Source organism: Chiloscyllium punctatum, chromosome 18 (assembly GCF_047496795.1).
Source record: "Chiloscyllium punctatum isolate Juve2018m chromosome 18, sChiPun1.3, whole genome shotgun sequence".
NCBI lineage: Eukaryota > Metazoa > Chordata > Chondrichthyes > Orectolobiformes > Hemiscylliidae > Chiloscyllium > Chiloscyllium punctatum.
The window spans coordinates 1,745,422-1,753,767 of record NC_092756.1 but is presented as its reverse complement, the minus strand read 5'-3'; the positions used below and the strand labels follow the sequence as shown (position 1 = coordinate 1,753,767).

Here is an 8,346-nt window from a genome sequence, read left to right as displayed (position 1 = left end):
AGCACAGCGTATGTAGCTCTCTGGCTTGTCCAAACCGCCTTCGTTAAATAGTAGCACCATATTAACCAACCCGCAGTTTTCCGGCACCTCAGCTATGACTATCAATAATACAAAAATCTCAGCAAGAGGCCCAGAAATCACTTCCCCCACTTCCTACAGAATTTTTGGGTACACCTGATCAAAGCCTGGGGATTGATCCACCTTTATGCGTTCCCAGATATCCAGAACTCTGTATTATGGACATTTTCAAGATGTCACCATTTATTTTCCCACATTCTACATCTCCCGTGTCCTTCTCCACAGTAAATACTGATGCAAAATATTGCATCTTAATAAAACAAACGAGGGCAGGACTTACACTAATTAAAAGTAAGGCTTTGAGTAGTGATATGGATCAAAGAGACCGAGGGGTTCAGGTCTTCCTCGTCTGTGTCACATGTAGACAGGGTGGTTAACAAGGTGGTTAGCACACTTCCCTTCATTGCTCAGACCTCGGAGTACCGGAGTTGGGAATTTAGGTTGAGGCTGTACAGGATGTTGGGGAGGCCTCTTCTGCAATACTGTGTCCAGTTCTGGTTGTGCTGTTATAGGAAGGATATTATTAAATTGGAGTGGTTTCGGAAGAGACTAACCGGAATGTTGCCATGAATGGAGGGATTGTGTCATAAGGAGAAGCTGGATAGGCTGGGACGCTTTTTCACTCGAGCGTAGGAGGTTGAGGGATGACCTTAGAGGTTTATAAAACCATGAAGCGTATAGACAAGGTGAATGGCCGGGGGTGGGGGGGAGGTGGTATTCAAAACCTGGGCGCATACAATTTGAAAATAGATGAGAAAGGTTTAAAAAACAAATTGGGGATTTCTTTTTACTTTTACATGTGTGAAGTGAACTCCCAGAAAAAGAGGCAGCTGTGAATACAATTACAATGTTTAAAAGACATTTAGACAAGTCCATAAACAGGAAATGTTTGGATGAATGTGGACCAAGCGGAGGGAGGGGCGATTAGATTAGTTGGGAATTATGGTCGACACGGACTGGTTTAACCACAGGGTCTGTCTCTGTGCTGTATCACTTTATGACTAACTCTCGCTATCTCTGTGAATTCCTCCATCCTCACAACTCCCCAGATCACTGTCACCTCATCCAGACTAATCTCTTCCATATCTCTAGAAATCCTCTCGAGCCTCAGAACCATCACTATCTCTGGTATCACAAACATCTCAATCTCTTTAACATCCTCCAATCTCCTCCTGTCATCACCCTCACGATCTCTAATCTTGACAACCTCCACAAATCTGTCCTACTCCACAGTAAACACTGATGCCACTCGTTTAGTATCGCCCGAACAACCCCATCTCCTGCGTCTTCACACATAGGCTGCCTTGCTGATCTTTGAGGTGGCCTATTCTCTCTCTATTGACCCATTTGCTCTTAATGTATTTCTAAAAACCCTTTCCCTATTCGCCAAAGCAGTCTCCTGTCCCCTTTTTGCCTTACTGATTTTACTCCTCTTGCCTTTATACTGGAAGGATGTTTGTGATTTTTTGGATTGGAAAAAATGCGAAATATCACATTTTGGTAAAACAAACGAAGGCTGGACTTACACTGATTAAACGTTGGCCCTCGGATAGTGATATAGAACAAAGAGACCGAGGGGTTCAGGTCTTTGAAATATGTGTCACATGCAGACAGGGTGGTTCAGAAGGGCTTTAGCACATTTGCCTTCATTGCTCAGATCTTTGAATATAGGAGTTAGGACGTTATGTTGAGATTGTACAGGATGTTGGGGAGGCCTCTTCTGGAATACTGCGTCCATTTCTGGTTGTGCTGTTATAGGAAGGATATTATTAAATTGGAGCAGGTTCAGAATAGATTTACCAGGATGGTAATGGGAACGGAGGGATTGAATTATAAGCAGAGTCTGGATAGGCTGGGTCCTTTTTCACTGGAGCACAGGAGGCTGAGGGGTGACCTTATTAGAGGTTTACAAAATCCTGAAGAGCTTCGGTAATGTGAACAGCAGGTGCCCTTTCCAGGAGGGGGCGCGATTCAAGATTGGGGACATACGTTTCTCACGTTAAAAAATAAGGCTTTAAAAAGAAGTTCCAGATTTTATTTTTTGTTTCTGCACAGAGTGGTTCACACGTGGAATAAAGTTGCAGAGGACATGGTAGCTGTGAATACAATTACAATTTCAGGGTGGAACAGTGGCTCAACGGTTAGCACTGCTACCTCTCAGCGCCAGGGACACAGGCTCAATTCCTGTATTGGGTGACTGTCCATGTGGAGTTTGCATTTTCTTCCCCATGACAGCGTGGGTTCCTCCAGGTGCTGCCGTTTCCACCCACAATCCACAGATGTACAGGGTAGGTGAACTGGCCGTGCTCAATTGCCCATAGTGTTCAGGGATGATTGGGTTGAGTGAATTAGTCAGGTGTAAATATAGAGCAAAAGGGTCGGGGAATGGGATTCTAATAGGAAAAACCATTTGGACCCGTATATCAATAGGGAATGCTAGGATGGACTTGGACCAAGTGGAGGCAGGTGCGATTAGTTCAGTTCGAATTTATGGTCGACACGGACTGGTTGGACCACAGGGTCTGCGTCGATGCTGTGTAACTTTATGACTCGTTATCTCTATAAATTCCTCTCTGCTTGGAACTCTCCCTATCAGTGCCACCTCATCCAGCCTTACAAATCCTCCTCATCTCTATAATTCCACTCCAGCCTCAAAATCCAAAAACCTCTATCACAAATCTCTCTATCTCTGTAACATCCTCCATCCTCACAATCCTTTCCAACTTGCATCTCCTCCAGCTTCATTATCCTCCCCATGTCTAATCCCCTCCAGTCTCTCCATGCTCTGCTACATGTGCCTTTCTTTATTTCCAGCTTTCAGGATGCCCAATGTTTATTTCTCACTCGATGACTGCCCTTTACAATTCCTGTGCTGAGCTTCTGAATTTCCTCTTAAACCTCTGCGTCTCACTTTTCTCCCAAAAACATTGACCAATCACGTGTCATCTATTCTAGTATCACCTCTTCTGACCTGATATCCAACGGAGCCTGTCATATTCCTATAATAAACATCTCAGCGGTAAACAGAACAGAAAATGGCTCTGGTGGTCCATCGAGTCTGTGAGAAAGAAAATTATCACCGAAAACTACCACCATACTACTATCCTCATCTATTTTCCAGTACTTATGGAAAAGTGTCATCTATCATGGCATAGCAAGTGCACACTAAATACATCTCAAATGTTTTGGGGATTTATGTCTCCCACCTTCACAGACAGTGAGGTTTAGTGCAACTGGTGCTCGATGATGACATCACCCACAGGAACACAGAGCAGCTGGGTCTGTGCAAACCAGAGATCGCCCACACATTGGGAAGGATGGCAGGGTCCCTGAGAGGGGGCACAGGAGAGTTACCAGGATGGCTCAAGGAATGGGGGATTTTAGTTGCAGGGACAAAGGTGTTGTGAATACAGATCAAGAATATCCATCTACAATCGATGGACTCTTGTTCTCAACCTCTCACCTTGCCTGGGCTGTGGTAACCTTCAGGTTAAACCAACACCAGACATCTCTCCCTCATGAGAGAGCAGCCCTATGGTCTGGTAGGACAATACTGACTTTACCTTTTAGACAGTGATGCCAATGTGCATCTGGGGTGGAGAGAGGGAATGTTGAAGGTGGTGGATGGGACACCACTCAGGCACAGTGCTTTGTCCTGGAGGATGTTCGCTTTCTTTAATACTGTTGAGGGCTGCACTATATTTAGGCAGGGTTAATTGAGTTTGAATTGAGTATATAGATGTGGAGATTTAGTAATCAGTGGTGGGGCCTTTAATGGAAGGTAGTGAATTGAAATAAATATCTCACTACAATTTTGGTTTAGACAGTTATCTTTAGTATTTAATATTGGTAGCAGAGAATGATTCAAAATGTAAGGTTTTGGGGTATGACAGATTTGAATGGACATCTGTGTGGCCACCAGGAAACCATTTGGATGCATTATTCCAATACAGTCTCAAACCTGGAAATGTTAAGAGCCTATGATCTATCTGATGAGGAAATGTCATATCATATTATATTTCTTGTACACTTTGTCACACTTAAAGATTTCAGACTTTTGTTTCTGTAGAGATTTTTGTGTAATCTTGTTAGAGTCACCACTCAAATACAAATGGCATTATAGACTGTGGGAAAATCAGGATATACAAACGTTCTTTGGTCCTCCACTTTGGGCTTATTTCAGTAAGTATGGCTTTACAAACAGCTGATGTTATACTCTGTATGCTGTAAATGGGAATTTTACTTGGATAAATTCTGTTATAAATATGGGTAAAATTTATGATGGAAGGAATAAACAGGGAGTGTTTTGAGCAGGAAGAGATTAACCTAATGACAATAATAGTATTATTTATTTTCTAAGGTTAGCATTAAAATCACCCTTTAGATTCTAATGCGGGGAGAAGGTAAATATTATTAGTGACAGAGGATCCAGATTGCTCAAATCCAGTGGTTGATGGCCAGTTTCATCTCTCTCCAAATGCGTATACTTACCTCGGCCTGATAAACATATATAGGGCTTTTTGCCCAAAATGTCGATTTTTCCTGCTCGTCGGATGCTGCCTGACCTGCTGTGCTTTTCCAGCACCACTCTAATCTAGACCCCCATATATACAGAAGAGCCCAAAATTGGAGTGTTGCCTTTCAGTAGTGTTTGAAAACAGTTCTATTCCAAAAGGGTGTTTGAAGCTTAGAAGTGTCTCGCCAATTGTAGCTGATGCTGGGTTAATTATCGACTTTTAAATTTGAAATTGTTAAATATTAAGCAGGGGCGAAATCAAGTATGTGGAGTTGGCCGCAAATTGGCCATGAATGACTGAGCAGACTTGAGGACCCTACTTCTGTACCTGCGTTCTAAATTCTCAGGATTTCCTGTTGAAATGTTCAAAACAATTTTCCAATTATGTTGTTTGCAGAAGAAATGGTGCTCCAGTTTCCTCCCACAGTCCAAATATGTGCAGGTTAGGTGAATTGGTCATGCTAAATTGCCTGTAGTGTGAGGTGAAAGGGTAAACGTAGGGAATGGGTCTAGGTGGGTTGCTCTTCGGTGGGGCGGTGTGGACTTGTTGGGCCGAAGGGCCTTTTTCCACACTAAGTAATCTAATCTAATCTGATGCAGGCAAGTGGAGAATGTTCCAACACAATCCTGATGTTGTCTATAAGGCACACAAACAGACATTGGGGAATCAGGGGTTTGGGAAAACTGAGATTGTTCTCCTTGTAGCAAAGGTAATTGAGGGGAGCAGAGAGACAAGTGCTTACAAAACATATACATTAGGATGTTAAACCTTACACTCATCAACTCATCATAAAAGGATTACTGGACACATATTGAAGATTTCGGGGAGATCTATTGACAGGGTGGTTTGGTTCAAAGGAGAATTTTTATGCAGAAAATGGAATTGAGCTGGAACAAAATACTCACACACAGTGCAAATATCCAGGTCCTGATGAATGGAGTAATTCAATCAGAGTTTGGCATTACAATTACTGAGATTGTCATCTGAATATCCACCTGTAGTATCCTGTCATACAAGTTTTTAAAATCTGTCACCGTCAGTTCAGGTTAGAAACTCACACAATCCCCTCCTCCTGGTCCAGGATGACTGGACACATTACCCCTTGTGGAGGTCAGCAATCAGTTCAGGGGGAAATCTGTGTGGGTTTCTATGAGTTTCCACCTTGGGACTTCATGTGACTGAACAGGACAGATGTTTGACACATGGGAGAGAATGTTCCAAGGGTCAGTGAGATGTGGAGAGCAGGATTTGCTTCCTTTTCTTTCCTTCCGTGCTGCCGCTGTGCCTCATCAATAAGACATGGGGAGCGAAAGGCTCATGCAGCTCGATGGGCAAGTTGTCTCCATTCTGACCAATGGGCAGCAAGATCCTCCCAGTCATTCCAAAGAGTCTCTCTGAAGACAGCAACTCAGCATGCTTCCCACTGTCCGGTGCTCCCTGGAAAGATTTAGAAGAATGAGGGGGAAATCTCCGAGAAAATGTCGAACAGTAAACTTCCAAAAGGATTATAAACTGTTTACAGAAACGGATTTGTTGGAGAAGTGAACACCAAATTGGCAAATGGAGCATAACTTGGGATAATGTGAAGTTGTTCATTTTGGAGGAGGTAATAAAAGAACAGAGGACTATTTAAATGGTGGAAACTGTAGAAAGCTGCAACACAAAAGAGACGAGGAGATAATTGTGCAGGAAACACAGAAAGCTAGCACACAGTTACAACAGGTCATCAGGAAGGGAGATGAAACGTTGTTCCTTGTTTGAAGGGATTTGCAGTATAAGAGTTTGGAGTATATACCTGAGAGCAACTTTATAAAGTGCGAGTGAGACCACATATGCAGTAATGAGAGACGTTTTGGTCCCTTTAGTTAAGGGAATACATCACTTCATCGGAGGCATTTAGAGAAGATTGACTGGGATGATCCCTGGTTTGCAGGGACTCTCTTTTAAGAAAAGGCTAAAGAAGTTGGGACTCGACTCACTGGATTTGGGGGAGAATGAGAGGGGATCTTATTGAAACATATGGGCTTATTAAGGGGCATGACAGGTTAAATACTGAGAATATGTGTCCCATCATGAGGGAACCTGGAACCAGTCTCTGGGTCAGTTGCAGAATCAAGGGTTCTGTTTTAGATTTGTCAACTTTAATGCAACACAGATATGGGTAAGGGGTTTCAATAGCAATGGACCTGGAGAAAAGCAACATTTTAGAGATTGGAGTTCCTGGTGTTTGCGATTATGTAGATGTCTGATCAGAAGATCACCTTGGGGTCAGAATATGAGAGCAATATTGTGAAGAGTGTAGTTCTGCCTCAGGCATTTCCTAGTGAGAGGGAGGGGCTCAGCAGTAAGGGAAAGGAATTTATAATAGCAACTGAAGGCAATGGGTTGAACCATGCAGTGTTTCATTGGAGGAAATTGCAGCCAATTGAGTGGTAACCAGTTTGATGAATGAGTAACAGTGGACAATGGAGAGGGATGATAGGGAGAGAGAGCTGGGCATTGTCAGTGTACATGTGAAACCAATACGATGTCACCTCCTGGCAGTATGTAGGTGAGATACAGGAGGGGACAAAGATAGATCCTGGATGGACACCACATATGAGGAATTCAGAAAGGAAAGGGAGAGTGGAGATGGAGCAGGATTTTCCAACAACCGTGAGGTCAAATATTAGTTCTTAGCAGAATTGGAGAGAAGGACATAACCAGAAAAGACAGACAGAACAAAGAACAATATTTGTGAATTGGTGAGGGGGAGTGATGAGGAGAAGCCCGACTCCAAAACTGCTATTTCTACATCAGTGACATCACCCAACTCCACCCTAGTCTCAGCTCATTTACTGAAATACTCGTCCAGCCCTGTGTTATCTCCAGATTTCGTTATCCAAACACAGTCCAGGCCAGCCTCCCACATTCAACTTACATATAAGCTCAAGAGTATCTGAAACCCTACTGCCCAAAGTGCTCACTTGTACTAAAGCTTGTTGATCCATCAAAAGGCTCCTTTAACAAGAAACAATTTAAAATTCTCTCCCTTGATGTAATTCCTGGCTGTGAACATCCATGTCTCCCTGCACCACACAACCTGTGAGACCCCGATAACTCATTTTCTTTCAGACTCCCAAAGATGCATGTATTCATTGCTTCACCGGTCTGGCTGTTTTGACAGTTGCCAAGGCAACACGGTCTGGAATTCGCACTCTGACCCTCTCAGACTTGCTTTCCTCCTTTAAGGTATTCCTGAAAACCTGCTTATTTGGCAATACTTTTGATCACCTGACCTAATATCCCCATCTGTGGCCAGATGTCAGAAATTCTCAATTTCTGTGAAATTATAAAAATGATAAAAATACAAACTGTTGTTGATTTGCACACACATTATCAACTCTTCACTGTCGCTGAGTGAATAATCTGTAACATCTCTTACCCAAGAACATTGTGGGAGCACCTTCACCACACGAACTGCAGCTGTACAAGGAAGTCAAACATCACCATCTCCACAGGCAATGGGGCTTTGGCACTGATCACTGGTGTCTGTGGAGAGAGAAACACATAGTTGATATTTCAGGGAGTGCTAAATGCATTACAGGAAGTGAGAATGTTGCAGAATTTGATGGTCAGAAATGGAAGGAAAATGCACTCTTTTGTTGGAAAGAAAAGAATTATTCACTGGCAAAGATACTGTGGAAAATGTAGTCCGTTGAGAGAGCAGCACATTGTCAGGGGTTGGGCAGCAGAGGAAAATTAACTTACA

At 43.1% G+C, this 8,346-nt stretch overlaps 1 long non-coding RNA gene across 1 annotated transcript; it reads right to left on the bottom strand.

The window, feature by feature from the left end:
- Positions 1-564: 564 nt before the first annotated feature.
- Positions 565-8,084, bottom strand: LOC140488919 (uncharacterized). The gene is made up of 3 exons (XR_011963050.1): positions 8,020-8,084; positions 5,501-5,600; positions 565-581 (listed from the first exon to the last, which is right to left on the bottom strand). It is a non-coding gene; the product is annotated as an uncharacterized lncRNA (long non-coding RNA).
- Positions 8,085-8,346: the final 262 nt, after the last annotated feature.